This window comes from Gossypium hirsutum, chromosome A09, assembly GCF_007990345.1.
Source record: "Gossypium hirsutum isolate 1008001.06 chromosome A09, Gossypium_hirsutum_v2.1, whole genome shotgun sequence".
Classification (NCBI taxonomy): Eukaryota; Viridiplantae; Streptophyta; class Magnoliopsida; order Malvales; family Malvaceae; genus Gossypium; species Gossypium hirsutum.
This window is the reverse complement of record NC_053432.1, coordinates 57,992,602-58,011,004: the sequence shown is the minus strand read 5'-3', so window position 1 is coordinate 58,011,004 and position 18,403 is coordinate 57,992,602. Positions and strand designations below refer to the sequence as shown.

At 38.1% G+C, this 18,403-nt stretch overlaps 3 non-coding genes across 3 annotated transcripts; all 3 read left to right on the top strand.

Annotated features, from left to right (window-relative positions):
* The first annotated feature begins 9,452 nt into the window (after positions 1-9,452).
* Positions 9,453-9,559, top strand: LOC121207487 (small nucleolar RNA R71). The gene has a single exon (XR_005902576.1). It is a non-coding gene; the product is annotated as a small nucleolar RNA R71 (small nucleolar RNA).
* Positions 9,560-13,560: 4,001 nt separating this feature from the next.
* On the top strand, positions 13,561-13,666 carry LOC121207315 (small nucleolar RNA R71). The gene has a single exon (XR_005902406.1). It is a non-coding gene; the product is annotated as a small nucleolar RNA R71 (small nucleolar RNA).
* A 4,341-nt stretch (positions 13,667-18,007) lies between these two features.
* Positions 18,008-18,114, top strand: LOC121207325 (small nucleolar RNA R71). Its single transcript, XR_005902416.1, has one exon. It is a non-coding gene; the product is annotated as a small nucleolar RNA R71 (small nucleolar RNA).
* Positions 18,115-18,403: the final 289 nt, after the last annotated feature.

Below are 18,403 nucleotides of genomic sequence, written 5' to 3'. Positions count from 1 at the left end.
CCCTAGCATCGTTTGTCAGATAAGTTTCAGCCTCGACCCACTTGGACACATGGTCTATTGCTACCAATATATACTTGTGACCAAAAGACGGAGGGAAAGGACCAAGAAAGTAAATACCCCATACATCAAACAATTCTACCTCAATAATGTTCATTCAATGCATTTCATTTCTGTTGGTGACATTTCCGACCCTTTGACATCAGTCACAGCTCTTTACGTACGCATATGCATCCTTGAATAGTGTTGGCTAAAAGAATCCAGCTTGCAATACTTTGGCCGCCGTACGAGTACCTCCAAAGTGTCCCCTACTCAGAGCTGAGTGACAATGGTATAAAATCTTTTGTACTTCATCTTCTACCACGCATCTCCTGATCATCTGATGTGCATACCTTTTAACAAATATGACTCTTCCTGGAAATAGTACTTCACATCGTGAAGAAACTTTCTCCTTTGTTGATAAGTCTTATCAATTGGCACCAAACCACAAGCTAAATAGTTAGCAATATCAGCAAACCAAGCGGTACTATGAACATGACTTACCTTCAGTATATGTTCATCTGGAAATGTTTCCTGAATTTGTATGATAGGAGAATTCCCTTCTTACGGCTCCAATCTGGACAAGTGATCTGCTACTTGGTTTTCTACTCCCTTCTGACCTTGAATTTCTAGATCGAAATCTTGAAGTAGAAGCACCCACCGAATCAGTCTCGGCTTAGCATCTTTCTTGGCAAGTAAGTACTTAATTGCCGAGTGGTCCGTATAAACAGTTACTTCGGTACCTACAAGATAAGATCGAAACTTGTCAAAAGAAAATACAATAGCAAGTAACTCTTTTTTTGTTACCGTATAGTTCAGTTGAGCTCTTGTAAGAGTCCGGCTTGCATAGTAGATGGGATGGAAAACTTTGTTCCTTCATTTGCCCATGACAGCTCCTATCGCGAAGTCGCTTCCATCACACATTAATTCAAATGGCAAATCCCAGTTTAGTGTGACGATTATGGGTGCTGTAACTAATTGACTCTTCAAATCCTTGAAAGCTTTTAAGCATTCATCATTGAACTTGAACGTCGTGTCCTTCTCCAATAGTTTGCATAAGGTTTTAGCAATTTTTGAGAAGTCTTTGATAAATATTCGGTAGAAACTGGCATGGCCCAAAAAGCTCCTAACACCCTTTACAGATGTTGGAGGTGGGAGTTTCTCAATAACATCTACCTTTACTTTATCTACCTCGATCCCATGTCTTGTTATCCGATGCCCTAGAACAATTCCTTCTTGCGCCATGAAATGACACTTTTCCCAGTTAAGTACTAGGTTTGTTTCTTCGCATCGCCTTAGTACCTTAGATAGATTGGCTAAGCAATCATCGTAAGTATATCCAAATACTAAAAAGTCATCCATAAAAACTTCCAAGTACTTCTCAACCATGTCAGTAAAAATAGACATCATACATCTTTGAAATGTAGCAGGTGCATTACATAAACCAAATGACATGCGTCGAAATGCAAATGCACCGTATGGGTAGGTGAACATTGTCTTATGCTGATCTTCTGGTGCTACTGTAATCTGATTATACCCCAAGTATCCTTCCAGAAAATAGTAATAGTCTCGCCTCGCGAGTCTATCCAACATCTGATCCAAGAATGGCAAAGGAAAGTGATCTTTCCTAGTTGCCTTGTTTAGCCTCCAGTAATCAATGCACATCCTCCAACCCGTAACTATTGTAGTTGGTATCAACTTATTATTCTCATTCTCTACGACTGTGATGCCTCCCTTCTTTGGCACACACTGGACCAGACTTATCCACGAACTATCTGAGATGGGACAAATAATACCCACATCTAACCACTTGATAATCTCCTTTTTCCCCACGTCCTTCATGATGGGGTTCAGTCTTCATTATCCATCAATTATCCCTTTTTCGCCATCTTCCAGGATAATCTTGTGCATGCATACAGATGGACTAAAACCACGGATATCAACTATGGTCCATCCGACAGCCTTCTTGAATTGTTTCAACACTGAGATAAGTTTCTCTTCTTGCTCAGTAGTTAATTCTGCTAAAACAATCTGATCGTGTGATTTCGTGATAGGTTTTAAATATTTATAATTAATCGTTCTTGAAACTAACTATTATTGTGATGTAGGCAAGTGTACCTATCAAACAGTAGTATAGTTTTAGCAAGACTGGATTGTCGAACCCAAAAGAACTAAAAGTACTAGTAATGACTGTCTTTTTATTATCTAGCCTAAGAATAATGGGGTTTTCTTTTAACTAACTAATTATCTAAACTAAGAACTCACAGAGAATGGAATTGGGGAATTATTTTTGGGAAAATCGATTGAATTAAGACAATACCTAAGGAAAAATCCACCTAGACTGTACTTGTTATTCTGGCTCCGAATCGGACGATTTATTCATTTAACTTGTTCCGTAGAGATCCCTAAGTTATGTTATTATCCCTATTCAAGGCTAATAACGTCTAATCCCTAGATTGAATAATAGAGACTTTTCTCTAATTAACACTCTAGGGTTGCATTCAATCGATCTATGGATCCCCTTATTAGGTTTTACCCTAATCCAGCAAAATCTTGTCACCCTATGTCTAGGTGCGCAATCAACTCCGCTTAATTATGATAAATGTACTCTTAGACAAGGTCTATTCCTCCTCTGAATAAGAGCTTATCTTGAATCAGTATCCTGGGATATCAAAACAAGAATTAAGAACACATAATTAAGAACAAGTTAAATATTTATCATACAATTCAGAAAATAATAACAAGATTCGTCTTAGGTTTCATTCCCCTTAGGTATTTATGGGATTTAGTTCATAACTAAATAAGAAAACATCTCAGAATAATAAAGAATACAAAACATAAAGAAAACCCAAAACTCCTGAAGGGGAATTGAGGAGAGATCTCCAGTCTTGATGATGAATCCGGCTTCTGAGATGAATCAATCAGCTTTCTTGGAGTAGTTCCTTACTCCCTATTCTGTGTGTCCCCTTTTTTCCTCTTATATGGTGTATTTATAGGCTTTGGAATGCCTATGATCCCTCAAAAGTGGCCTTTTGCGAATTGGACTCAACTTGGGCTCGGTAGGGACACGCCCGTGTGACACGCCCGTGTTCGATTACTTCAGCCAGTGGTCGATCCTGCCAAATTGACACGACCATGTGGGCTGCCCGTGTGAGGAGGTCCAGGCCGTGTTGATTTCGTACTTTGGCCCATTTTCTCCGTTTTTGGCCCGTTTCTCGTTACTTTCGCTCTCCTATGCTCTCTTAAGTATAAAACATGAAATTAAAGCATTAGGAGCATCGAATTCACAAATTCTAATAGGAAATCATCCATAAAATGCATTAAACATGGGGTAAAAATATTTATAAATTATGGTTTATCAAATACCCCCACACTTAAGCATTTGCTTGTCCTCAAGCAAAATTCTCAACTCATAATCAAAATAAATTCTTCTCAACTAATAATTTCTATCGATACTATCTCAAATTAATCCATAAGTAATCATAAATTGAGAATTCAACTAAAAGAACATAAAAGATTCAAACATTCCAAGTTGAGTATTTAATTATGCAACATAGGTGTCTCCCCTCATCTGAGTAATTACCTTTGATCTAGAATATCACAGAGTTTCACATCCTCACTAAAGATTTTCTCAAAGCACTCGAGGTGTTTAAGGACAATAAATGAAGCACTCAATAGTCAATAATGAAAAGTCATTACCATAGGCTTGCATGAAAATCAAATCTCTACCACTATAATTTAAGATGATACATCAATCAAAAGGTCTTTAGAGGGTTGTAACGAGGCTTGGTTAGGGGGTGTGGTCACAAGCTGAAAGAAAGGGTTAGAATCGAGATTGAATTGAAAAATTTCCTAACTAGAAAAAAAGTTAATCTTCACTTGCGTACAACAGAGCTTTTTCTTAGAATATGGAATTACTAATATATATACATAGTTTTTTTTTAGAACAAGTTAAATACATAGGCTAACTTATTAGAAACAAGACATAGCTAAGCAATTTCTTCAACTCAAATATCGAAAAAAATAGGGATCAAATTAATTTAGGGGATTTCAACAATAATGAGTTAAGGGTCAGTATTGAGGTTAATACAAGGAATGGCTTGTTAGGCCCAAAGGGGTTTACTAAGGGTTAATTGTAGAGGTAGGCTTTTCATGGCATGAGTGGGTTGATCCTAAGTGCCTTAATCATTTTGACATATCAAATTAAACGGTATGGTCTCGACATGCATAATCAAGCAAGTTCTAGAATAACAGTTCAATACTGACGCACTCAAAGCAATAATAAAAGTGAGCATGAAAGAATTAATAGATGCTCAAAAGGCTCAAAAATCTCACAAAAATTATGGTTTTTTGATGTTTAGACTCGTGAATTCCAATTCAAAGTAATACCTAGACTTAGGGAAACAACCTATAATTTTAAATTCTTAAAAATCAACTTATCATGCTTGATTCTCTAATGTCTTAAAGTTTAAACAATTAATGCATAAATCCCTATGTTTTAATTCAAGATATATCAATCAAAGTCATAAATCAATTAAAATTTATGCTAAATATCATATGAGAGCTTTTCAAGAGAACAAAGTGATCATTCAGGGATTTTTCTAATAATGAAATGAATGCCCCCCACACTTAAGATGTACATTGCCCTCAATGTACAAAGATAGGTATTATAGAATATAAAAATAAGATAGGGAGAGAAGTGAAACTTCCTGTATGATGAATTCCTCAAACTAGAGTTTTGGAGAGTAATAGATTCGAGAGTGGAGAAGGATACTCCGGCGGTCATAGAGGTTCATTAGTCCATAAGTCCTGCGTCAAAAGAATATTATATCTAGTGGTAGCTATGGTCGTGGTTGATCAGGACATGCCAGTCATGGAGAACCTTTCCCGGTGGAGTTTTTAGTTCCGATGCGATGATGAGCTTAAGAGCTCTTATTTAACTATGATAAAATCAGGAACTTTTTAGGGTATATTAGGAGGAATAATTACTCGTAAAGAAATAACCGAATTTGATAATTAAAAATAAAATTATAAAATTTAATAAAAATAAAAAGTAGTTTTAATAAAAATAAAATAAAATAAAATAATAAATAAATATTTTTAAACATCTTCATCGCTGGATGGTTCGCGAGGTGGGACTGGCGATGAGATGTGGAGGTGCTGACGAATCTGCTGTAGAGTAGCATCAATGTTGTCAAATCGTTGAAAATACTACTACTCGAATCAGGTGAGGCGCTCAGAGATGTCAGCATATGAAGCCATCGCATGAACTGGATGAGAGGGAGGTGGTGGCTGAGTCGGTGGGTCCTCATGCTACAAAGGGACATCATCAAGAATGTCCTCATAGACCTCCTACTCAGTAGATTGGGCGAGACGATATTGAGGAGGGTAGGTTCCTCAGTACCTCTCGATCATCCTCATGCTAAGCATGCTTGAGATGCCTTGTGGAGACATCTGGCCAATGAGGGTCAAGGATGATTCTTGGGCCGCAGTGTCGAGGAGCCCAAAGTGTCACGCCAGTCGAGTCACGTAGGGGCCAATGGAGATGACCCCCTTCCTATGCTGCTCTATCTGGTGCTAAATCGCAAGGACGATGAAATAGGCAAGGTCGATGACGTGCCCGTACGACATACACCATAAGAAGTAGGCATCGTGAGTGTTAACGACGCCAGTGCTGTCTCGCCTCCTTATAATCGTGTGAGCTAAAATGGCGTGTAGGTACCTCAGGGATGGTGGGAGAACTGATGCCTTGGAGAGGCTAGGATTGTAGGAGGCTGCGCTAGGGGCCAAAGTGTGCCAGCACTTCGAGGGAGAAAAATGTATGTGGCGAGTGAGAGCATGTAGTTCATTTTCCTCCTTGAACTCCTCCGTATATAAGCCTAGTGCAGCACCGAACTCTGGGACTCTTAGCTGGAGGACTAACCCACCTAGGCGAAACTGGACCGTGCTGGGATCATCGTAATTTGAAATTACGGTCTGGAGATGGAACGTTGAGCATAGTTCCATCGTGAGCTCGAGATACGTCGGGTAGATAATCCCAAAGAACAGCTCCCAAGGGTCGGTGGTTAGGAGGGCCCGAATTAAATCAGCCAACTGAACTTGTTCTACGGCTGCCTAGTCGATGCAACAGCCCGTAATTAAGGGTCGAGCCCGAAGTATTTGGAAAAGCTTTTCCTAGGGCCCTCGGGGGAACTGCAGGAGAGGGTGACGAATTTTCGTGGTTCGACCCGCGGAAGATGACGCTCCCTTCCTCTTCTTCGAGGCAGGTACGGTGGCTTTTTTACCACGTGAAGATGACTTGGTACCTGCGATTAGAATCATCAAGTCATCTTGATGAGTGGTCAAAGTAAAACGAAGACAAATCTTAAAAAATCATAATTTCAAGCCTCAACTACTAAAACTAACTAAAAAGATAAGTTCAATGGTATACTTTTGTGGCACTAGCATGGTGATATAAGTAAAATGGCAAAGAATGGAATGCACATTACTATATGAATGAATAGAAATGTCAATACAAAAGGCATGATTATTTCAACTATCCTAACCATGGATATTCATTTCTAACTAATTAAATGGAGTAGATAAATCATGTAATAAGTAGGAATTTGAACATGAAAAAGATGATGACTTGTCCCATAAATGAAATTTGTGTGATAGAAAGATAAAAATGACATGCGAAATATAGACTATTAATATAAATAGCATTATAAATGAGAGTAATTAAAAGGGGAAGAGTAAACATACGCTAGAAAGGGGAGAATGGACGCCAAAAATAAAGTTGGAGGCGGCGCACGGGCGTGGCAGGGAGGCCGTGTGAACTTGCAGCTGCTAGGGTTAGGGTTTTTAAATGGGGAAGAAAGTGAATAGTGCAGGGTATTTATAGATTTTGGGCCACACGGCCATGGCACACACCCGTGTTCCCCAATTTCAGCCCGTGTGATTCGCGAATTTTGAATTTGGGCGCGTCTGATGTTTAGTACACGCCCGTGTTCCTTGGGCATGTGGGTCCATACGGCCGTGTCGCACGACCGTGTCTAACTTCGTTCGCTTCTCCCATGCCCGTGTGTTCAAGCCCCACACCCGTGTTAATTTGACAGGTTCGACCACGGGTGTTAGACACGAGCGTGTCGCATGCCGGTGCTGGTTTAACAGGTTCGTCCATGGTTCTTCCACACGGGCGTGTTGCACGCCCGTGTTGTTTTTTCAGGCTCAACCACAGCCATGTCGCACGGTCATGGCGTTTTATCATAACCCGTGTTGGGGAAATCTTTTGCCCTATTTTCACACAGGCCTAAGCACGCCCGTGTGCTTGGCCGTGTCTTTGTGGAAAAACCTGTATTCAAGATTTCTATTAGTAAGTTAGGTGTTAAATACCAAAATTTAAAGAAATTAATATTGTTAGTGCTCGGGTTGCCTCCCGAGAAGCGCTTATTTATAGTCTAAGCTCGACTTACCTCTCCATTGAATGGTCATGGTGGTTTAAGGAGTTTATACTCCTCATTCCTGCTATCAATCTTATCAAAATAGAGTTTTAAATAGGTGTTGTTTACCTTAAAAGTGTCGAATTTGGGATGACTCACCTCAATCGTACCGAATGGAAAAATACTAAGTACTGTAAGAGGGATTTCTTCATCCTTTCTAGCAGTGACAATGTGAAGATCTACGGCATCTAATAAGACTTTATCGCCAACCTTGAGTTGATTTGGAAAGGTATCAAGCTCATTTTGGTGCAGTCTTGGTTTATCGTGTATTCTTGGTTTATGTGTTCGCCATTCATCTAGCTCCTCTATTTGTAGTCATCGTTCCTCGTGAGTAGGTCCTCTACTATTGCTTGAGAGTGAGTTATGTGCTTCCGTCAGACTCATTTTCTACAAAGTAAGTTACAAAATATTGTTAGTTTTAGTAGAATGGTTTAAATGATCACCTTCAATTCCTGATGTGTTGCCAGAATTGCGAGCTTGAAGGGTGATTGTTTCGTCTCCCACCCAGAGTGTGAGTTCACCTGTGCCAACATCAATGATTGTTTTAGCAGTTGCTAAAAAGGGCCTTCCTAGAATTAAGGAAGTGTTGCTATCCTCTTCTATGTCTAGAATAATAAAGTCAACGGAAAATATAAATTTATCGATTTTAACTAGCACATCTTCAATAATACCCCTAGGGAATCTTATAGTTTTATCTGCTAATTGAATGCTCATCCTAGTCTGTTTGGGTTTCCCAAGACCTAGTTGTTTAAACATTTTGTAAGGCATGATGTTCATATTAGCCTCTAGATCAGCTAATGCATAATTAACATCTAAACTACCAATTAAGCAAGGAATCGTAAAACTCCCTGGATCTTTTAGTTTTTTGGGTAGTTTATTTTGGAGAATAGCCGAACAAACTGCGTTCAGCTCCACATGCAAAGCTCCTTTAAAAATTTCATTGCGTTTGGCATCTGTGATAGAGCTTCAATAAACGGTAAGTTAATATGTAATTTTTTTAAGAGTTTAAGGAATTTACCAAATTGTTCATCTAACTGGTCTTTCCTTGTCGCGTTGGGGTATGGCATACGAGGTTTATATTCGAAAGTCACTGGTTTGTTTGTATTTTGATCTACCTCACATTGACCTTTGCTTACCACAGTTTCTTGCCTTGGTTCTGGTTCAGGCTCAACGACTCTTTCATCATCTTGAATATTAATTGCGTTGAGCTGTTTCCTTGTGTTAGGTTCAGTATTACTTGGTAAACTACCTTGTGGTCGTTCGAAGATTAGTTTGGAAAGCTGGCCTATCTGACTTTTGAGCCCTTGGATCGACGTTTGTTGATTTTTAAGTGCTGTCTCGGTGTTCTGAAAATGGGTTTCTGACACTGATATAAACTTTGAGAGCTTCTCTTCAAGGTTTGACTTCTTTTCCTGTTGGTAGGGTGGCTGTTGGTAGCCCGGAGGATGTTGTGGTCTTTGATGTCCTTGATCGCCCCACGAGAAATTTGGGTGGTTCCTCCAACCTGCATTATAAGTGTTACTATATGGATTGTTTTGTGGTCGAGGATTATTACCGATGTAGTTTAATTGCTCGTTATCCATGTTGTGGCCATAAGGTTGTTATTCCGAATGGTTTGTTCCACCTCCACTTACTTCGCATTGCATTTCTGGGTGAACTTGTGAAGAACTAAGAAAGCCATCAATTTTCTTATTCAGGAGTTCTACCTGATTAGAGAGCATGGCGACCGAATCGACGTTATAAACACCGGCTGTTTGCGTTGGCTTTGTCCTCATGACTTGCCACTGATAGTTATTCAGTGAAATTTCATCTATGAACTCATAAGCATCTTCAGGTGTTTTATTATTGATGGTTCTGCCAGCAACTGCGTCAACTATTTTTCGAGTCGAAGGATTCAGGCCGTTATGGAATGTTTGAACCTGAAGCCAAAGCGGTAACCCATGGTGGGGGCACCTTCTCAAAAGGTCATTGTATCTCTCCCATGCATCGTAGAGTGTTTCTAAATCCATCTGCACAAAACAAGAGATATCATTACGTAATTTAGCCGTTTTAGCCGGTGGAAAATATTTTAATAGAAATTTTTTGGTCATTTGTTCCCAAGTAGTAATTGACCCTCGTGGTAACGAGTTCAACCACTGTTTAGCCTTGTTCCTTAATGAAAAGGGGAACAACCGAAGACGTATGGCATCATCAGAAATGCCATTGATTTTAAATGTATCGCATAGTTCCAAGAAATTTGCTAAGTGAGCGTTGGGATCTTCATCCTGCAAACCATCAAACTGAACAAATTGTTGTATCATTTGAATAGTGTTAGGTTTTAGTTCAAAAGTATTTGCAGCTACAGCAGGTCTAACTATGCTCGATTTAGTTCCTGTTAGAGAAGGTTTAGCATAATTATACATAGTACGTGGAGCAGGATATTAATTAACTGCAATTGCAGGAGGTAGCTGATTGCCTTGGTTTTCAGCCATCTCTTCAGTTGGGAGTTGAGTATCATCCTCTTGCTCGTTCTCTGCGTATCTTAAGCTTCGCCTTATTTCTCTTTGGTTTCTTCAAACTCTGTGATCGATTTCTTCGTCAAAAAGTAATGGCCCTGATGGGTTTCTTCTAGTCATAAACTATAAAAACCTGCTAAGAGAAGGAAAAAGTAAATTAATAAGTAATAATATTAATAATATAAAATTAAATTGCAAGAAAAATAATTGGCTAAAGTAATAAAAATTGAGCGTTCGTAATATCTTAGTTCCCCGGAAACGGCGCCAAAAACTTGATCGCGTAATTTCGTGATAGGTTTTAAATATTTATAATTAATCGTTCTTGAAACTAACTATTATAGCGATGTAGGCAAGTGTACCTATCGAACAGTAGTATAGTTTTAGCAAGACCGGATTGTCGAACCCAAAGGAACTAAAAGTACTAGTAATGACTGTCTTTTTATTATCTAGCCTAAGAATAATGGGGTTTTCTTTTAACTAACTAATTATCTAAACTAAGAACTCACAGAGAATACAATTAAGGAATTGCTTTTGGGAAAATCGATTGAATTAAGACAATACCTAAGGAAAAATCCACCTAGACTGTACTTGTTATTTTGGCTCCAAATTGGACGATTTATTCATTTAACTTGTTCCATAGAGATCCCTAAGTTATGTTATTATCCCTACTCAAGACTAATAACGTCTAATCCCTAGATTGAATAACCGAGACTTTTCTCTAATTAACACTCTAGGGTTGCATTAACTCGATCGATGGATCCCCTTATTAGGTTTCACCCTAATCCGGCAAAATCTTGTCACCCTATGTCTAGGCGCGCAATCAACTCCACTTAATTATGATAAATGTACTCTTAGACAGGGTCTATTCCTCCTCTGAATAAGAGCTTATCTTGAATCAGTATCCTGGGATATCAAAACAAGAATTAAGAACACATAATTAAGAACAAGTTAAATATTTATCATACAATTCAGAAAATAATAACAAGATTCGTCTTAGGTTTCATTCCCCTTAGGTATTTACAGGATTTAGTTCATAACTAAATAAGAAAACATCTCAGAATAATAAAGAATACAAAACATAAAGAAAACACAAAACTCCTGAAGGGGAATTGAGGAGAGATCTCCAGTCTTGATGATGAATCCGGCTTCTGAGATGAATCAATCAGCTTTCTTGGAGTAGTTCCTTACTCCCTATTCTGTGTGTCCCCTTTTTTCCTCTTATAGGGTGTATTTATAGGCTTTGGAATGCCTATGAGCCCTCAAAAGTGGCCTTTTGCGAATTGGACTCTACTTGGGCTCGATAGGGACACGCCCGTATGACACGCCCGTGTTCGATTACTTCAGCCTGTGGTTGATCCTGCCAAATTGACACGACCATGTGGGCTGCCCGTGTGAGGAGGTCCAGGCCGTGTTGATTTCGTACTTTGGCCCATTTTCTCCGTTTTTGGCCCGTTTCTCGTTCCTTTCGCTCTCCTATGCTCTCCTAAGTATAAAACATGAAATTAAAGCATTAGGAGCATCGAATTCACCAATTCTAATAGGAAATCATCCATAAAATGCATTAAAAATGGGATAAAAATATGTACAAATTACGGTTTATCACAATCACAGGCAGAGTAGAAGCATTACCTAAATAAATGTATTATAAATGTGAAGGTAATACCTTGAGTTCTACTTTAGGTGGTTCCTCGATTGACGCTTTTGGTTAGGCATACTCCCTCTTCTCTAACTCCAAAGATTCAAAACGGGATTGCGAATTAAATCTCTTTTGATTAGCTTCTAACAAAGCTAAGTATTCATCCTCCTCTTCATCATTTGGAGGATCTGATGTCAAAATTTGTTCCAACGGATCCTCAACATAGTTGAGCTCCTTTTCCACTATTAAATCCTCTAAATCAGATACTGCAGAACAATCATCAATTGTGTCAGGAAATTGCATAGACTTAAAAACATTAAATGTTACCTGATAATCCTGAACATGCATCGTAAGCTCGCCATTCTGCACATCAATAAGGGTCCTTTTGGTTGCTAAGAATGGTCTTCCTAGGATAATTGGCACTTCTTTGTCTGCTTCAAAGTCTAGGATAACAAAACCAACAAGGAAGATAAATTTATCTACACGTACCAATACATCCTCAATTTTTCCTTCTAGATGTGCTAAGGATCGATCTACTAGTTGAAGTGTAACTGTAGTAGGTCTAACTTCACCTGTCCCCAACTTTCTAAATATTGACATAGGCATCAAGTTTATACTTGCACCCAAGTCACATAGTGTCTTACAACAATATGTTGCTCCAATGTTGATCCTTCAGCTTTGGGGGTAATTTGTCTTGAAAATATGCGCTGCATTCCTTCGTTAGAGCTACCGTCTCAAATTATCCAAGTTTTCATTTTTTAGACAGGATATCTTTCATGAACTTAACGTAGTTTGCCATTTGTTCAAGTGCTCCAACCAACGGGATGTTGATCTGAAGTTGCTTGAGTATGTCTAGGAATTTCTTGAATTGAATTTCCTATTTCTGCTTCTGAAGTCTTATAGGGTAGGGTGGTGGTGGTTTCTTTACTAGAACTGATTGATTCATTTTCTCCGACAATTCTGCATCTAACGAATTTGTTAATTGATCAGAATTAGTTGGTTCTAGAATTACCTTGTTGAGTTTTGTAGATTCTGGTTCTTGTGAAACTAGAATTTCAACACTCGGTTGAACTTCCTCTAAGTCTTGAGCATCAGCTAGCTCATTTTCAGCTTCGATAGTGTTAGGCTCTACTATCTTTCCACTCCTCAATGTTAACGCTTTCCAATGTTCCTTCCCCAGTTTTCTTGGATTCTCCGTATCACTTGGTAAAGCACCTTATGGTAGGTTCCTGAGTTCAGTAGCAAGCTAGCCCACTTGATTCTCCAAATTCCTTAGAGTGGCATCATTTTTCGCCATGTATGCCTTTAATAAATTCTCTAAGCTATTGGATGGTTTAGCTTGAGCTGGTTTCTGAGATTTTTGGGAGAAACTAAGTGGCTGAGTCAGTCTAGGTTGGGCGTAGTTGTTACTGGTTCTCGCCCCTTGGTTACTCCAGGAAAAATTTAAGTGGTTTCACCATGATGGGTTATAGAAATTGGATGCAGCCCTTGCCTTCCTCAATTTTGGTCCTAGTTACCCATGTAATATACGGATTCAGGGTTCAATGGACATTCTTCGAACAAATGCCCTACCCCACAATAAACACAAGCTATACTCTCAAATTGGTGAGGTGGTTGGGCTGCAAAATTGTTAGACCCATTAGTGGTAAGATTCTTAAGCATTGAAGAGATTGAAGATACCTGAGATAAAAGTGAAGTGAGAGCGTCCACTTCATGTATTCTAGCGACTCATCTTCCTAACGCAGCTCGATTGGTTGGCCATTGATAATTGTTACTGGCGATCCTCTCAATGATTTCATAAGCCTCATTATAAGACTTAGAAAGGAGAGCACCGTTAGTAGAAGCATCCACTACCATCCTCGTGTGAGCATTGAGACTATTATAAAATGTCTTAAGTTGGATGCAATATGGGATTTCATGGTGAGGGCATTTCCATAATAGTTCTTTATATCGTTCCCATGCCTCATACAAGGACTCATCATCCATTTGTTGGAAGGCAGTGATCTCGTTCCTTAACTGAGCATTCTTGCTAGGTGAGAAATACTTCATGAGAAATCTTTCGGCTAACTCTTGCCATGTAGAAATTGAGTTTGGTGGCAATAAATTCAACCAGGCTCGAGCTTTGTCCTTTAGTGAGTACGGGAATCTTAATGCATCTTCGGGAACTCCAGCTAATTTAAAAGAGTCGCTCACCTCCATAAATAGTCTTAGGTGAAGATGAGGATCTTCAATAGGCATTCCACTGAATTGGCCCACCGTCTGAAGCATCTGGAACATGATTGGCTTTAGCTCGAATGGTTGTGCCTCGATTTCAGCTCTCCTAATGCCCGGATTAAAACCGTTAGATATTGGCATATCTCTATCGTCGATAATAAGGATAGGATTTTGAGCAAGGTTTGCTCCGTTTCCCTGATTCATATTCTCGAAATTCATTCCTTCAATCCTTTTCTGGTTCGCTTATCTTCTTCGCTGTCGAAAGGTTCGTTCTATCTCAAGGTCTACAGGAAGTAAGTCAATAATCTAGTCAATACTCATAAACACCTGAAATTATCAAAGAAAATTTAATTAAGTTAAAAATTAAACAAAAAAATAAACCAAAATGTAAAACTTTCAAATTCACAAATAATGGCTTTTTTAAAAAAAAATAGTCCCCGAAAACGGCGCCAAAAACTTGGAACGACAGAAATATGTGCAAGTGTACACAATTCCAACAAGTAATAAAGTGACAAGTAAATGTCGAGTTATCATACCCACAAGGACTGTAAAAAGAATTATTTATGAAATTAATTGTAAAACACTTTGGTAAGGTAAAAATAATTTGGTTTTAAAAAGGTGGTCAAAAACTATTTAAAAACTAAGTAAATAATTAAAATAAAACAAAGGAGTTCTAATGCACGATTTCAAATAAGATTTAATCAATGTAACATACTTGTGTTGGATTAATTATAGTTCTTGAACTCAGAATTATTAAACTCATGTTTACACTGTTACGGATAAATTCAGAGCAACCCGGTAATTTACTAACTTATGAACAAACTTACATACAAAAATCCATTCATCTCTTGACATATCCCTATATCAATTCAACCGACTAAACAGATTCTAGTAAACAAATATGTTTTTGCACATACATACCCATTAAACTGAACTAATCTCTTGCATATCCCTATGTCAATTCAAATGATTAATTAAATCTAATTAGCATATAAAAGACTATGTGAGGCAACAAGGCATCCCTACCTTGAAACAGTTTAATCACAATAATCTTGCAAGTTATGCAAGGCAATAATATCGCTAGATACATTGCTAATTTAACCTTTAGCTACCTTCAAAGAATAAACATGCACTAATTAAGTACTGTGTCAATTAATTACAATTGCAATCCGTTTAAATAATTAATTCATTAGCTACCTCACAGTCGTAACGCAAGAATAACTTAGGCATGATTTTACTTAATCAAGCATCTTACCGAGGCCTATAACAACATAAACATCATTTTAACAATTCAAATAGGCAGAATATAATCAACCCAACACAAACTTAAGTTTAAGCTAAATTGATTAAAATAACCATTTCAATGGCATAAATATTCATAAACATGTTCGTCAAAACAACAACAAAAATTAAAGAGATAGGGAATAATAAGCAAATCCGGTGTTTCTCCGTGGCTTGACTAGTTGCTCCTTTCTTTGTTCTTCGATGCCCTCAGCTATCAAGGTGGCTTATGAACACCTAATTGCAGCTCCAAAATGGCTGATGAGAGCCTCTTTCCCAAGAGAAGAAATCGACACTTGAACAAGAGGGAAATGGGATGGAAAAATGAGACAAAAGTGAGAGAGGGAATGAGAGAAAAAAGAATCAGCCTAAGAGACCTCCCTTGGCTGGCCACACACATGGCAAAGTTGAGAGTTTCAACTTTGCTATTTTAGGCTTGGGGCAAATTCATAAAGCCATAATTAAAGGAGGGGTTTGAAAGCATTTTGAAAGTTCTTCAAGGGCCTTTTTGCAAGCATATTTAATCAGCTAAAATAATGATTTGGGTCAGCATATGGACAGTTCTCGGCTGCCCAATTAGTGGCTGGTTCAGTTCACTCAATGTGGTTTGACCAGTACGGTTCAACTGGACCCTTTCTCCATAATTAATTAAAAATAATTTATTTAACCCAAATTAAATGGGAAATAAAATTAAAATTAATTAAATTATGAATTAAAACACATTTTTGGACCGTCTTAGGCTGGAAATTAATGTGCCTCGATACTTCAAAGTTCTTCTCAGTTTTGTGCTTTTGGTTGTGTCAGCCGAGCCAATTTTCGCCCTTTGCGCGAATCTGTCAAAGATAATCAAAATCAATCAAAATTAATTATAAAATTAACTAAATTCACCATATTTATATTTTTAACACAATTTAATTATTTTATAATATTTAATTATTTTTTGACAAGAATTTAACCGGATTTGCATGAATTTAAAGAATTTAACCGGATTTGCATGAATTTAAGTAAAAATGGGTATGAAAAAGTATATAAATTTTTGTGTTTCTAAGTAGCAATTCGGGGGTCCTTTTCATCTAACAATACTTTATCCCACACTTTAATTTGCTTTGTTTCATCCCTACGCTCATCGTGGTGTCGCTTTGATTTTTCGTGTGCTTTTGGTTTCTCCTTGACATGTGTTCGCCATTCATCTAGTTCATCGATCTGAATTCTTCATTCTTCGTGAGTCGCTCTGTTTTTATGGCATGGATTAGAATGAGGTTCCATCACATTCTTCCTAGGGGACTCCTGCAAAGAAGTTTGAGTTGTAACATTATTTAAGTTAATCGAACTTAAACAATCATTTCGATTACTAGATATTTTAGCAGAATCACAAGCTTGGAGAGTAATCATGTCATCGCCTACACGAAGTATCAATTCACCTGTGCCAACATCTATGATAGTTCTAGTAGTTGCTAAAAAGGGTCTTCCTAAAATTAAAGGTTTGTCACTATCCTCATCCATGTTTAAGACAACAAAGTCAACTGGGAATATAAATTTATCAATTTTGACAAGTACTTCTTCAATAACACCCCTAGGAAATCTAATTGTTTTATCTACCAATTGAATGCTCATCCTAGTTTGTTTGGGTTTCCCAAGACCGAGTTGTTTAAACATTTTATGGGACATGACATTAATACTTTCCCCTAAATTAGCCAAAGCATTGTTAACATTTAAACTACCAATTAAACAAGGAATCGTGAAACTCCCTAGATCTTTCAACTTGTTGGGTAGCTTATTCTGTAGAATGGCTGAGCAAACTGCATTCAACTCCACATGCGACTCCTCATCCAACTTCTGCTTATTTGCTAAAAGCTCCTTTAAAAATTTAACTGTGTTTGGCATCTGTGAAAGAGCTTCGATAAACAGTAAGTTAATATGTAATTTCTTTAATAATTTAAAGAATTTACCAAATTGTTCGTCCATGTGGTCTTTCCTTGTCGCACTGGGGTATGGCACACGAGGTTTATATTCTTTACTTACAGATTTTTTGCTCACTGTAGTCCACCTCATCCTTGCCTTTACTTACCACAAGTCCTTGCATCGGTTCTGGTTCAGGTTCAACTAACCCTTCTTCATCTCGAACAGTAATCGCATTAAGCTACTCCCTTGAGTTAGTTTCACTATTACTCAGCAAGCTACCTTATGGTCATTCGGGAATCAACTAAGCAAGCTGTCCTATTTGAGTTTCAAGCCCTTGAATTGACACTTGTTGATTTTTAAGCACTATTTCAGTATTCTGGAAATGAATTTTTGACACCGAGATGAATTTCGTTAGCATCTCCTTAAGGTTCAGCTTCTTTTCCTACTGGTAAGGTGGTTGTTGAAAGCCTGGGGGATGTTGTGGCCTTTGATTTCCTTGACCACCCCATGAGAAATTGGGATGGTTCCTCCAACCTGCATTATAAATGTTACTGTATGGGTTATTTTGAGGTCTAGAATTATTATTACCCATATATTGAACTTATTTCTCCTCGGTGCTAGGGTTGAAGGTTGGATAATCTGTGTGGTGTACTTCTCCATCTGAATCACACCTCATCACTGGATGTACCTAAGTAGAACCATACAAACCATCAATCTTTTTTAAAAGATCTACCTGGTTAGATAGCATAGTAACCGCGTCGAGGTTGAAAACACTAGCAGCTTTCATCAGCTTCGTTCTCATGACTTGCCACTGATAGTTCTTCAGTGACATCTCTTTAATAAATTCATAAGCCTCTTCAGGTGTTTTGTTGTTTAAAGTTGCACCGGCGGCTGCGTCAATCAGATACCTTGTTGAGGGGTTCACACTGTTGTAAAACGTCTGAACCTGCAGCCATAGAGGTAACCCATGGTGAGGGCACCTTCTTAATAGATCCTTATATCTCTTCCATGTATCATAAAGAGTTTCTAAATACATATGCACAAAAGCAGAGATATCATTCCTTAGTTTAGCCATTTTAGTCGGGGGAAAATATTTTAGTAAAAATTTTTCGGTCATTTGTTCCCAAGTTGTGATTGACCCTCGTGGTAACGAGTTTAACCACTGTTTAGCTTTGTTCCTTAATGAGAATGGAAACAACCAAAGGTGAATGGAATCCTCAGAAATGCCATTGATCTTAAAAGTGTCGCAGAATTCCAGAAAATTTGCTAAATGGATGCTTGGATCCTCGTCTTGCAAACCATCAAACTGAACAAACTATTGTATCATTTGAATTGTGTTAGGTTTCAGTTTAAAATTA